Source organism: Spinacia oleracea, chromosome 4, assembly GCF_020520425.1.
Source record: "Spinacia oleracea cultivar Varoflay chromosome 4, BTI_SOV_V1, whole genome shotgun sequence".
NCBI lineage: Eukaryota > Viridiplantae > Streptophyta > Magnoliopsida > Caryophyllales > Amaranthaceae > Spinacia > Spinacia oleracea.
This window is the reverse complement of record NC_079490.1, coordinates 99,094,788-99,109,748: the sequence shown is the minus strand read 5'-3', so window position 1 is coordinate 99,109,748 and position 14,961 is coordinate 99,094,788. Positions and strand designations below refer to the sequence as shown.

The 14,961-nt window shown below is 37.7% G+C and overlaps 1 long non-coding RNA gene across 1 annotated transcript; it reads left to right on the top strand.

Annotated features, from left to right (window-relative positions):
- Positions 1-6,960: 6,960 nt before the first annotated feature.
- On the top strand, positions 6,961-12,836 carry LOC110796534 (uncharacterized). Its single transcript, XR_008932798.1, has 3 exons — positions 6,961-7,281; positions 11,306-12,365; positions 12,588-12,836. It is a non-coding gene; the product is annotated as an uncharacterized lncRNA (long non-coding RNA).
- Positions 12,837-14,961: the final 2,125 nt, after the last annotated feature.

The following is a 14,961-nucleotide window of genomic DNA, read 5'->3' as shown; positions in this document are numbered from 1 at the left end:
CTACTCTTGACAAAGTCGTGAGGTGCAACTTTCAGTGAGGAAATTGGCAATTTTCGAGTCGAATGGATGTGGCAGGGCCCAATAGAAGTTAGGGCCTTTTGAGCCTGGGTTCATTTTCGGCGCCCAGGCCTGGGCGTTGAAACAATTCACGCCCAGATGGGGCGTTGAAAGTGTTGTTTGGGCTGGTCTTTTGATGACACAGTTGGCCTCTTGTTCATTCGTTTATTTTACTTGGAAGTTCTATGTATTCTTTTGTTTTTTGTTTTTTTCTTTGTTTTTAGAACGTGATGATTTTCTTGAGAAGCCGTAGCCGATTGGTGGACTACGGTGTTTTGTCGCTTTGGGGCGATTATTTTAAGGAACTGTTGCTCTTTAAGGTGTTCAGTCATTGCAATAGTCGGGCGAGTCTATATGGCCCGAGGAACATACCTTGAGGTGTAAGACTTTAATCGCTCTTATATTTTTTTTGAACGTGTTCGTGAATGATGATATGTATGTGTGAACGAGCGTTCATAGAATGGCCGTTGTGTGCGGTCCATTAATCAGTTTGCTTGAATCAATTTTTTTTTTTTTTTGAGCAATGACTGATTTTGAATAGTTTGCTTAGAAGCTTGATAGGGGTCAGGTCCATTGATGAAGTGGGCTCAAATATCGTGCCCTTTCGATTGTTCAAACATTTGCTTCGAGGTTTTTTTTATTTTGCTATGGTTGTTTCGTAGCTTGGAGCCCCCAAGTATGCATGCCGGGATGCTTCCTTTTGGCGTACGATTTTCGTAGGTTCTTTCGAAAAAGATGCCTTGGGGTTTCGCTCGTGTAAGTGCGAGCTATCCCTTCCGTGGTAGGTAATGTTTTGCTACCTTTAATCCTTAATGTAGAAGTCGTGTGGCTTGCATTTGGGCGATAAGTAGTCTTTGCCTCTTTTACACGTGCTCTTGGTCGTGCCTACATTAGTGCAATATGCCTTACTCTTTTTAGACTTGTACCGTGGGATGGTTGAACTTATGGTGCAACGTAGGCTTGTGTGGCCTAACGGCGTGTCTTAAAACATTCCTCCAGGCGTTGGGATATCATTATTATTTTTGCATTGGAGTACTTCATCACGCCTCGTTCGGGTGCTTGATCAAGTGTAGCACCTTCTGCGTGGGTTTGCACGGCTTATTATTTCGTTCGATGCGAGGATTCATAGGTATTTCTTTCTTATTTTTATATCTGGGCAAAACATGGCTAGCAGAAAGGTTCATCGCCCAGGCTGGGGCGTTAAAGATATCGGCGCCCAGCTCTGGGCGTTAAAAATGATTTCTGGGCATAACTTTGACAGTATTTTTTTCTTTCGCTTTTGCTTTGGAACGATGTAGACTGTGTAACGGGCGCTTTATAGGGCGAGCGTTATGTGCAGTGGTCTGATCGGAGTTTTGGTGACTCGCGATTTTTAGTTACCCTTGTTAGTGGGGTGACTTTATATATTCTAAGTAGTGCTTAGAATTTGGGAGGGGTTGTAGCCATTCTAAGGTTCGTTTTACGCGATTAAAGCTTAGGATTGTGCCCCTATGACATATGTATAGCATTAGCGTCGAGAATTTGCGATGAAATCGTCATTTCGAGCATTTTTAGAGTGTTTTTCTCAAGCCCCCAATTGTAGCTACAGGATTGGCTTGGTGCTATAATACTTTGCATACGTCTTTATGCATTCATGGTGACATGGATCATGAATAGTTTGAACCAGACTCGTTTAGTGCGAGGTACGTTCGAGTAGTGACCTGCTACTTCTCTTGTAAATGTCGTATTATGCGACATTGCCATGGTCAGGGTAGTCACATGTCGAAGTGTGCCTTGACCAAAAGCTAGGTGCCTTTCTTTACCCATAAAAAATCTTTTTGATTCACTTGCAACGTTGAGATAGACGCATACTAAGCTTAAACCAACGACACTTTATTATGTTCGAAGAAGTCTTTAAAATTCATTTGAAAATTATTTAAAATCCGAGTCCTACTATGTACAATCCGAGGTGTCCTAAGTAGGTTGACTTTATAGAAGGGTTCGTACAGGATTACATGAGTGAATCAAAATACTGTTACGATTTTTGGAATGCTGTCTAAGGATTTGCTGGAAGCCAGGGTGCAGGCGTCAAGATATTACTTGTGCCCGTTTGGCATATGCTTTAGGCTTTTAGGGCCATCTTTTCCAGAGTTGCGGGAATATAAACCGTTTTCAAATTGACTTAGATTTACTTGGTGTACGTCTGTACAAAAGGTCCAGGTATATTTAGTTCTTCCCCTGGCTCTTCCATTTCAATTTTTAGCCTCCAGTTGCTATTATGTCTTCCCATTAATGATGCTTTTAGATTTCGATTTTAGATGCCCGTGTCATATATCTGAGTAGGGTGAGCCTTGGTTAAGTGCCAAGTCCTATTGACAATGTCTGATTTTTTCAAAGGAGATTAGCAAGCATTCGAATTACCATGAACGGGTGCCCTAAGTTCGAAGGAATGATGGGGCGATGCCGTAGAACAATCCTTTTTATTGCAAGCTTACTGCCTTTACTACTTGTTGGCGATTATGACTGTGTCTAGTGGTGAAAGAAGGTCTTTAAGCGAACGACTATGTCTAGGGATGAAAGAAGGTTTTTAAGTGAGTTAGTTCACTTTAGGGAGGGTCAAGTCGAGTACTTTAGAGGTCATGGACGCTTGCGCTAGCCCCCACTTAATTGAGGCAAAGCGGTCCTTTGAGTCTTGGCTAAGTGCCTAGGAGTGTGAGTGCTCCTTCTGGCAAGGGTAAGTGCCCTTATTATTCTTCGATGTGTGCTCATTAATTTTGGCATTTTGATGACTTGGATTCTTGCTTTGACTTAAATTTTTCTTTCGACTTGGATTGCAAGTAATTAAATTTCAATAAGGGACTTCTATTCTTTATTCTTGTTATTCTATAGGCTTTTAATATTTTTGCAAATTGGTTGGACCGAATCATGGATTGCCTACGTATCCGCTTTAAATAATTTTAATTTGGAATCAGGTCTTGCGTAGTTCTTAGCCTAGAAAATGGTTTCTTAGAATTAATGCCGATTTTAAACAAGTACGTTCCGAGGTGGAAACATATTATTTGAAATGGTAGAATAAGTGAAGTTTATTATTATTTTAATCTGCTGCCTTGCCGTAAGCCAAAAATTTATTTTATATATTTTTTGAGGTACATGTGTTTTTTTGGTGGTACGTATGTCTGGTACATGTGTTTTTTTGGTGGTACGTATGTCTGAATACGTGTTGTACCCCCCCCCCCCAAGTGTTCGTTATTTTTCCGTGTATGTGCGGATAAAATGACGAGCACTTCTGGACAATATTTGGCGAGCAGAGAGAATCAGCGCCCAGGCTGGGGCGTTAAAGATTTCGGCGCCCAGCTGTGGGCGCTGAAAATTATTTATGGGCGGATCTTTTTGGTGCGCTAAATGCTTTTTTTCTTTTTAGACTAACTTTAGAGGCGCTTTGCAAAGTTTCTTTTTTATTATTCACATTTTTTATTTTTACGTTGAGCGTAGAATGTACTCTTCATTTGTCTCTTTTTTATTTGTGACTCAAGACGGCTTGAAATATGGGTTGAATGAGATAGGATAAGTTGTATAGGTATTAGTCGAGCATGAGGATTACATCAACCAAGGCCAATGAGTAGCATGGGGACGGCTCAAGGGTATATGAACAGGACGTATCCAAACAAGTTATATAGTCATTATGCTAATGGTGGTGTAAGAGCAGGTTTGGACTTTGGAAATGATGGGCATGACGCACGTGTCAATGGCCGTGCGTGGTTTTTAAGTGAACAGAGACCCCAGAGCGAAGGCATTTAAGAGCATAAGGATTGGAAAGGGTAGACATCGTAGAATTTTATGATTTGGATTGGTTGACTCAATTCTTTTCCTTCGTTTACTTAGGTAAATGTTGCACTACGGGATAAGTATTCCCTGGCTTGCTCTTTTCGCTCTCCCTTTTCTCTTTCTATTTTTTCTTTCTTTTTTCTTGGGATTCCTCCCCAACATAAATTCTTCAATTTTTAATTTGGGCTAAAAGGTAGATAGTTGTGGTCTTTGAGTCACGAGGCGAGATTGAGTGAGCCTCGTTTGGTAGGCCTATAGTGGACCTTTAATTTTAGTAGGCCTAGGGTGGACCTTTAAATTGTCTTACTTTGCAAGCGTATTTAGTCGTTTCTTAAAATATGCAAATAGCGTAGATTCAAAATGTTGTTTTTACCTTATTGAATTTTAACGAAAGAATTACATCGAAAGTAATTTTTTGTTTCTTTTCAGATTCCAGTTTCTGGGATTTAATTGGAAGTTGTGATTTAGACTCAAACTTTCATTAATCTTTCTGATTATAACCCGTGTATGAATACAAGGAGGTGGCCTAGACTCAAAATAATGACGTGGCGTAAGTCTATAATACTTGACCAAGCAACTCTCAGACTTAGGCTAATTGGACCATAACTTTCGTTGGTTGACACTTTAGATTTTAACCCTTGGGTGTTCATTTGTCATGTGCCATTTTGTTTAATGTTGGCAAGTTAGTTAATTGGGGAGATCGAATTTTTATTTTTGCAAGACTAGAATCATTAGTGCAGCTTCTCTCTTAGTGTGTATTGCTTTACCCCAATGGTAGCCTTATGGTATGCCGATTTGGGTATTTTCATGGTTGGTCATGTTGCATTCATGGAAAATCTTTTAGTCCGTACTTAGTAGTATTTCAAGGAGCGAGTGACTCGAGAGGACTATGATAGTCGTGACCCAATGTGATTATAAGCCTTGAGACCATTAATTTTTCTTGCCAATGGTATTGACACCTTAGGTTCACTTTGGGGTTGTGCGACTATGGGGGATGATTTCCAGAATGTGACTGTTTCCATTTTGCAAATAATATATTCTTTTTATTGGTGAGAGAGTATTGAGGCCGTAGACTCTTAGCAAGGGATGACAATTACATATGGGTGCGTATTGATTTAAATGTTAGGAGGGGAGACTCAATATGGTTTAACCTTTTAGCTTGCAGAACAACACCAAGTATTAGGACTGATTCTATGGATAAGACAACTAAGACTTAGGATTTAGATTGTACTTCGGCATAGCCTAGTCTAGACTCGGATTTATTTATTTTCTATTTGAACATTTATTTTTTTCTTGAAGACTTTATTCGAACATTATTTTTTTTGAATACTTCGCCCATGTGACATTCATAATTATTAGCATGTTCGGTTTTTAGTGCCGAGCATTGTCGTCGTAGGAGGCCTAACAACGACGCAAAGAGTTATTAATTTTTTACGAGTCGCTTTTGAAATCGAGTGCTTTTCTTACGCCCTCGTAGCAATTTTTTCGAAAAGTCTTTTTTTTGCTACGTATTTTCTTCATGCGTGGGCACCGAGGCTGCTGTGCCTGACCAAAAAGCCAAGCAGCAACTTCAGCGCCCAGCAGTGGGCGTGAGAAATTTCGGCGCCCAGCCAGGGGCGTTGAAAATGCGTCCCTGGCTGGTTCTCGTTTTCTGTTTGCGTATACTTTGTTTTTGCGACTTTAATTTTGCGTGCTTGCCTTAACGTCCTTTACGCGTTGTGCAGCGTTCGTGGGATTCGTTACAGGCCATCCCGAGCGTCGCTTATTTTTGTGGCGATCGTTCGGGCTTGCGGAACACGTATTTTGGTATAACTCTTTGGCAAATTAGTCTATGAATGTTTGGGAAATTTTTAAGGTCGTTGGTTTTCTAGCATTATTTGTCTAGCATTATTCGTACACACAATCATAACATAGTCACATAGTTCGCTACACATAACTACATTACAAACATGGATTTGAAAATTAAATATGTCACGTAGTTTATGATAGGCTTCTATGGGTAGTTTATTTGCGCCTGGCTTGGTACCGCTTCTATCGTAGATCCAACACACGCCCCGGTCGAGGTAGTGTCTTCAACAGACGAATTTCGCTAAAGAGGCCAACCCGCAAGTGCAAGCCAAGGGGGCATGCAGGCGAGAGGGACCTAATGAGCGAGCGATTGGGTTCGGGATAGGTGTACTACCTGCACAAGTACCGAGTGGGAAACATGCGCGGCGTATGCACCGCCCTATTGGGAAAAAAAGGTATCCTTAGTCCCAACTCCCGAGGGAGTCGAGATTCGTTATGATGTTCTGCCCGTTCACATTAATATGCTGATTTTCAGGTCGTCCCAACTTGATGGGGAAATAAACGCGGGGTAGGATCGTTTCACCCTTCGGCTATTTTGATTACCTACAAGCACGAGTATTTCCTTCACTATCCCCAGTGGAGTCGCCACTGTGAGGGGGTCGAAAAAGCGCGAGGCTAATGCGTGACCTTGTCCCTCGTGGGTGTGACGATTCTTTTTATTCAATCAAGTGTAATTGGATTTCCTGTGAGTATACACCCAATTGACTAGTAATATAGGAGTCGCCATTCAGTTTTTAACGACAATGAGAAAAACTGACAAAACCCGGTTATCGTGACATATAGGGAGTGCAATTATGTTTGACCACGACGGCCGTAGGTTCCCTTGTGATCCCTGGTGTGGGGATCTCTCAATATACACCCGCAAGGTAGAGATTGAGGGTTCGGGGGACTGTAACTACCGAGAGGAGTAATTCGCTCGTCGATAACTCCAGAGGCAGGATATCCTTACTAGCTCAGCATAAATAATTGAAGGGACATGCGTTAACTATTAAACCACTACTACATTTCTGATCAGATGCAACGGTATATAAAAGGCTAATGCGACACTTTATTGAGAACCGTTGCAATAGATAGGGCTAATGTAACGGTGTCTTGTATAACATTTCAGAAATTCAGGCTAATGCGACGGTGGCTCTAAGCCGTTGCAATAGAGGGTCAAATGCAACGGCATATTAGGCTAATGCAACGGTGTGCTAATTTACTTTTATTTTCGCGCCTACCATTTTAGTTTATTCCCTCCCATTATTTTCCCAAAATTTCAAAACCTGGCCACACACTTATTTTCGGTAAAAAAAAAAAAAGTAAATTAAAACATAAACGCAAACAGGAGAGAGACTGAGAGAAAATAGGATCGAGTTTTTAGGGTTTCATCAAAATTTTGGCAAATTTTAACGATTTGGTATGGAATTCGCAATTAGGCTCGAGATTAATCGAACTTTTTTGCCTGCGACATTCTCTCTCACGTCGCTTGATTGCTGTTTATCGAGCAGGAGGGTTGAATTGGGGCTTCGCATAATAATTCGAACACGTAAAGAGGATAAATTCTACATAAACCATCTGTTGTTATTCACGGTATGTAATCGATTCACAATTTAGGTTTGTGTATTAGTATGAATTTTGGATAGTTTTGCATGTGAGGGAAGGTTCGATGTTTGTTCTGTTTTCCCCCTTTTCTGGTAAGCATAATTACACTTTTTTTTTTAATTTCTTCATGGTTGATTATTGGAACATATTCTGTAAATTTGTGATATTTGATTTAGTTTACTAAACTTTGATGATGGAAGGCAGAATAGTAGTTATTTGTAAATTTGAACCTTTCCCCCCCCTAAATTATGACTGTTTTGAGTATGAATTGGGTTGATAAATACATTTATTTTCCTGCAATATCTACAAAAAGTATGGTTGGGTTGACAATTACAGCAAGGACCTGTGCTATTTGATCAAAATAATCCTCGTCGGATGATATGCAAAAATATGTTTAGGAAACTCTAAGAAAGCATAAAATAAATAAAAATTATGCTAAGTGAATTGGGAAATGCAAAAGTGTGATCTTCATACAATTAGGAACGGGGAACACAAATCAATCTAATGACAGAGTAGTTGTGTTTATTATTGACAAAGTGTTTAATACAAACTGCTTATAGGTTATATAGACTTATAGCTAATACAGTCACGGTGAAAACTGAAATAAAATGAGGTAATAGAACTTATGGGGGCATTTTTGTTGATGATTATGGTGAATGACTTTTAGTTGCGTCAAAATTGAACTTTTGGGTGTTTTTCCTGAGCATTTTGTTTCTTTTACTCAAGTAGCTTCTTCCTCGGCTGTAGATTTATGTCTTGCTGCATATTTATGTCTAGAAACTTCCTATTATTAGTTTTGTGATCAACTAATTCGGTTATAGATCCCTTTAAATGTAAGTAGTAACTATTTATTTGGAAATATGAAGTAAAGTTTATCAGGACAGAAATTCAAGTCAGAAACTCGACAGTGTATCTACGGGAAGACAAAAAACTCAGTGTAAGTACAAGCATATACATATAACTTGTTGGTTTTGTGCATGGCTTATGAGAATTTGCTACTTACGATAAGTTGAAAGGAATTAAACAAGAAAACTGCATGAAAATAACTTGTTTCTACTGAACTTATTATGTGACAACAGTTTTTTCTCTGCACAGAGAAGGGGCTACCAATAAGAAAGATAGCTTTCTTACTATTTTCTCCTTCACCCCTGATTTCCTTTTTTCATAAAAAAAACCCCTTAATTACTTACATTATGCTTGGAAGTTATAATTTGAACTACGGAGTATATGATATGGTGTCAAGTAATTGAAGATGGTCCACCATTCTCTTTGACAATGTTAATATCAGTGAATGACTCATCACATAAATGGTTTAAGTCATTCAGTTTAAGTTTAAGTTTAGGTTGGTTACCTTAATATCGTTTATTGGTTTTTTGAATGATGACTATTAATATCAGTGACAATGTTTTGAAGACCAGATTGGGTCAGGTTGATTAGAGTCATATAATTTCAAGTAATTGAGTCTTTTGGATGATTAATAATTAAGAGTTTTAGAGTCAAATAAGATTTGTATTCTATAATTTCTTCATATATGACCTTTTTCTGTGTTAATTTCTTAAACTCTGTCCATTTCGTTCTGATTTGTTGATGTCTAGTATTAAGTTTCATCAATTAGGCAATCGATTTTCTTTAAATCCTCTATTTTCTCCATATATATTTTTGGGGAAAATTAATTACTCTGTAAATTTTTGGCTTTAAATAACGAAGTTATGCTAGTCAAATTGTTTAATTTTTAAACTATGTAGGCCCAAAAGCAATGATATTTGGACCTTAAAAATTTCCAGAGTGTGAATGGTTTTTCTTTGAAAAAAGGAAGAGGAAAAGAAAAATAGCTAAATTTAGGTTATAAGTTTAAGTTGAAATTTAGAAATAGGTCAACTTTCTTCAACTACTTGTGCTACTATTATGATTTTATTGTCAATAAATATGAAATGATGATTTTGGTGCTGGAGTTTGAGTCATGTTTAACCTTGAATGCTACACTTGGTTAAAGCTAAGTTCTCCAGATATTTTTAGTATTTTTTGCTCCTATAGTTAGAAACTTAGAATGATGCCAATTTTTAGATTATAATAATAAATAATAATAAAACCATGCTCTGTATATATTTCTTATAATTTGACATTGGGATCGATGCTTGCTTGTTCTTATCATAAAGAGGCTAATCCTGGAATAAAAATTCGTGTTCTTGGCAATTGTAAATACAAAAAAGGTTGGTGATTTGAATTCATTTATTTTTGTCACAAGTTCCTGGTAGTTGCTTGAATGTTGTACATAAACGACTAAACTCTTTCCATTACGAGTAATGATAGTGTGAGGGTGTGAGCTATGCTAGCAAGAGTCTTGTGGTTCGATCTATTTGAGAAAGGGATAGTGTTATGTAGTGTATGTGAGAGAGTGGTTGTATTGTCAAGGAAGTATGCGAGAAGTTGTATGCTTTTAGTTATACCTTTATGTATAAAAGTAACCTTATGTAGTTGCATTTTCAAGTACAAAAATCATTGGGCATTCTACATTTTTATGGTAAGATCGAGTCCCATTTTATGATGAGATTCGCTTCTAAATTTACTTGCATTGTGTACAATGTTCTTCTGTTATACCTCAGATTTCACCTGTCGTAAAAAAAAGGTAAAGAATTAAAACTACTATTTTTTTTGCTGAAGTCTTAGTTCTGTTGTCTATGCTGCTGTCTATGCTGGTTTTTATGAGACTCACCTGTAACATATTTTGGAAAAGGTTATGCTCACTACAACTCTGGAAAAAGTTATTACATTAATGAAAATGTTAGAGTCATGTCACTTGACTGTACCCTTCTCATTCTAAGACTGTGATGAAAAATATGTGTGTTCTCGTCACCTTCAGTAACCCACCTCCCTTTTGCCTTCTGCCTTAGGTACTCAGTGTAGAGTTTATGCACTATGTGATGCTCATTTCTGGTTGTAACTTCAGTGTCTGGCTAGCACATCATTACTTGGATCAGAACGCAATTGAATCTGTGTTTCAGTCATGGCTTGGAGAGCCTTAGTATCAGCTATCCGAAGGTCTCAATACATCTGTAGTGCCTTTAATTTTTGAACAACTACGAACATCATATACCCTTGCATAGGCTCACTCCACCCTGTCTTGACTATCTCCTGAAATCTGTTAGATTGACACCAGAAATTGAAGAATTTGAAAGGCTTCTTGCCTTGCTGGTCAGGTAATATTCTCACAATAGCTTGACAGTTAATATTCTTCTCCTCACTTTGCTTTTTATGGCTATTCGGTCCCCTTACATTCCAACATAACAAACTATGCAGTCAGATCAGGAGGCTCCCCTTCCACATCTGAATTCTCATTTTGACCAACCATTCTCACACCTCTCCATGTGTACGTCTCTTCATTCTGAGTATTCTAGCACATAAAACTTATTTTGAGTGCCCACTAGTTTCACTTGGTGAACCCTTGGTGTTCTCATACTCTGACCAGCGTGTACCACCTTGAAGCCACCATCATCCTCATTACAACACCCAAGTTTTCTACTTATAAAGTGACTAGGATGAGTGACTTTCTCTATAGAGCCCAATTAGGATTGGATTTTGATAACCTATTTTGTGAAACTGAAACCCCTTGTCAATCAAATAGGCCCATGTACAGTAGCTTAGTATCATATCAGATTCAAGCACTGTTTCAATGTTTCTCACACTTTGATGTATACCTGCTCTTTTATTACAGGTTTTAGCTATGGATATTGCTTTAGTTTATTCATTTTTAATGGAAGTAATAACATGACAAATCATTTCTTTTGACTTTGTGTAAGTGTCATAGGGATTATTATGGTTCTGTATCAATTGAGCTGCATGATGTTTTTAGTTAAATGCAAATTAAATTATAGTGTTTTGGCCTTTGTGCGTGTTGGGAGGATTACCATCATCTTTTGCTGTTGCTGCTGCTTCTCATGTTTATCAAATTATGCCTTGTTCATGAGTTATAAAATTATTTTAATTGTAGTTGCGGTTTCTAATTTTTGTGTAGTTGACAAAGATGGTCCATGAAGAATTTCTATGATGTTGATGTTCAAGAAGCTGAACGTAGCTGGGACATCCTGTTCTTTTCAGTGGATGTGTGACTTCTTTCATATCAGCAGATTGTTCTGAGAGTTAATGCCACAATTATTCTCTCAGTTTTTTTTTTTCTGATTATAGTACGTATCTGTGTTGTATTTATTTTCTGGTTCATGGAAATTGGAAAAAGCAATGATATCAATGAGAGGTAAAAAATACAAAAATAATGAAAACTTCATTTCATATACTATGCACTACGTATAAAATGAGGTGAAACAGGAGTGAATATATGAAAGATCCCCGTTGTGATAAGGAGAATATATTATGTGAAGCATAGGTTTATACCCTTCGCTTATCTTTCATTTAGATGGCTGCCATCCTGACATGTTTATATCTTTAAGCTATACCTTTTAATTTACAATGAGAGAAGGTTTATACCCTTCGCTTATCCTTCATTTAGATGGCTGCCATCCTGACATGTTTATATCTTTAAGCTATAGATTTTAATTTACAGTGAGAGAAACTAACAGAATATTTTCTATGAGGTAAGATTGAGGTTTGATAGTTATTCATTAGTTGAGTAAAGACCTTGTTATCCTTTGTACTTTTGCTACAAGTCCATATCTTGGTTCCTGACTCTCAACTTCATCCTTTCATATGCTTACCCCTGCTCATAATTGAAGGTCCAATTTTGATTTTTTAAATGAACTACGATCGTGGTTTTATGAAGAAAATAAAATATATGCATGCATGTTAACTATTAATTTTTGAACATTCCTATTGAAGGTGCTAAAGTTACCGAGTATTTTATAGTATTGAAGCTGCGAATTCTTTTTATCATAATAAGAGGCTTAAGTCAACAATGTTTAACTTCAAATAGTCATAACTGGACCTTCTATTTGGAATGGATGAAGCAGTATACTATCATCTGCTTGGATTCCTTATGTATGAACTTTCTTGAAAATTGCTACTATGTAGCAGGAACTGGTGGCTTAATGAGTGTTCCGGTAGCAGGAATTTCACCAGAGTCTGTAAGTTCCACATAAAGCATTTATAAAGCCACTCTTTCATTGAGTACCGCATTACAACTAACATCCTAAAAGATGTAGCAGAAGCGCAAGCTTTCTTCGAATTTCAATTTTGTGAAATTTCATGCTTTTATTTGAATAAACATGAAGTTTATTATATTATTTATCGTGTTTTAGCTAGTGCGCCATCTCTAACTTGTGCCCATTCGTGATTTAAACTTGCAGGAGTATGGTGAGCTAAATGGAGAATACATGTAGATCTAAAAAATGAGACGGTGGAGGCTCTTGTTTGTTTTTGAGTTATTTTGTAATTTATTGTAATGTTGAATTTGTTTATATGGATTTTTATTTTATGCATTTTTTCATTAAAAACACTAAATTAATTAGTGAACGACTATTTTGTAATGCATGTGTCCTATGGGCACTAATATTGTAACATTACTCTTTAAGTCAATAAAAATATTTTATTATTGACATCCTTTCTTAATTTAGAAAACTAATTTTAATTTATAATTATTATTATTATTATTATTATTATTATTATTATTATTATTATTATTATTATTATTATTATTATTATTATTAAATGAACCCGTTGCATTAGGTGCTCAACAGATTTATTTTGACAATAAATTACCGTTGCATTATGTCTTTAAGCCAACATAGAAATCCGTCGCATTAGCTAAAATACCCGTCGCATTAGCTAAAATTACCGTCGCATTAGCTGAAGATCTAATGCGACACCCCATCTAAGGACCGTCGCATTAGATGCTTATCTAATGCGACGGTATTAATTTCCCGTTGCATTAGGTCACTGATCGTCGCATTAGGCCTAATGCAACGCCACCGGATGCAAGGGTCATTTGTCGTCGCATTAGGTCTAATGCGACGGATTTTGATGCCTAATGCAACGATTTTAGGCGTTGCATCTGATAAGAAATGTAGTAGTGAACTAATCTGAATTGATTTTAGCAACATGCAACATATAATACTAATTCGATCGTGATTATCTGATTTAAATAGCATTAAGGGACCTAGCATGATAATCCGATTCCCAAAAATATTATATTTTTTTAGGCGTGATAGAACAATCATATTAGGTTAGTTTAACAGTTCATAAAAAGGGCGAGGAAAGCAGTTAAATCATCGAAAAGGGACACATTACGACGCACCCTTGAGAGGTGCGTCACGGTTCTCAGAAAACTAACCACTTTGACTTTGCTATTTCTCCTTTTTATTTAAAGAATCTCGATTATGGGACGGGATACGTTCTGTTCGATTTATGGATCGATTGCGACAAAACGCGTGAACAGTTTCGCAGCGAGAGGCTTAGGCTAAGGGGTTTAGAGTCAATACTCAGAGTATATTATGTGTTGTTGTGTGTTGTTGTCTGTTTCACGTCGAAACTAGGGGTCTATTTATAGGGAAGAGTTCGTGGAAAGATAGAATTGCAGAGTTCTAATCCACAAAGAATTAGGAAAAGAGACGTACCCAGGTATTTTCAGCGCCCAGGCCTGGGCGCCGAAGATTTCGGCGCCCAGAGCCAGGCGTTGAAAATAGGGTCTGGGCAGTTTTTTGTTTAGTCAGATTCAGATTCTAAAATCCGTAGAGTTTGAGATTAATTTGAGTCTTTTAGCGCGTATCAATTTGTGACGGAATGCGTCTGGGCCCGTTACGAACTCTAGGCTCGTTAGGATTTTAATTAATACGTAACTCTTATTTCCGAATCCTATTAGGAATAGGATTCTCGTAGTTTTCTATCTCATTTAGGATTTATGTTGGAATGCAACACCTAATTCTGACAGGTTTCTATCTTTTATGATTTGCCACTTTTAGAAGCTACCTTTTACGGCAGTTACTATTTTTAGCGGGTTTCCATAAATAGCAGGTTTCGGGTGAAATGAAATGGGGAATCGAGATTCGTTTATTTTATAGGAGATGCGTTGTCAAGTGGAGTTTTTATGCTTTCATCATCGAACCTTTCCCTTGCGGGAATGGGGACAAAAGTAGGTGTCTACAGTAACAGTTTTCTAGTTCCAAAACAAAACCACTAGGAAAAGAAATAAAATAAGATCCTACGGCTAATGCAGCAATCCGTGTTCCTTTTCCCACGCGTAGATCCATCTCGCCTTTATCAAGCCTTCTACTTCTCCTTAGTCCCTGCGAATTGGAACATAAGTGTGAGCCACAACCAGTATCTAATACCCAAGAAGTAGAATTAGCAAGATTACAACGTATAACATAAATATCTGAAGTAGAAGCAACGTTTCCGTTCTTCTCATCTTCCTTTCTCTTCAAGCAATCCCTCTTCCAATTCCCCTTCTTCTTGCAGTAGAAGCATTCAGAGTCGGCAGGAGTACGAGTCACCCTCTTCTGTTTACCAGAACTGGTGCCGTTGGACTTAGGTGAGGGCGTAGCCTTACCCTTACCCTTCTTGCCCTTATTCTTGCCTGATTTCTTGAAGTTCTTGCCCTTACGCACCATAAGCACATCGTGCTTATTCTCTCGCTTGAGCGTATTTTCAGCGGTTTTCAGCATACCGTGAAGCTCAGTAAGAGTTTTCTCCATACTGTTCATGTTGTAATTCAACTTGAACTGA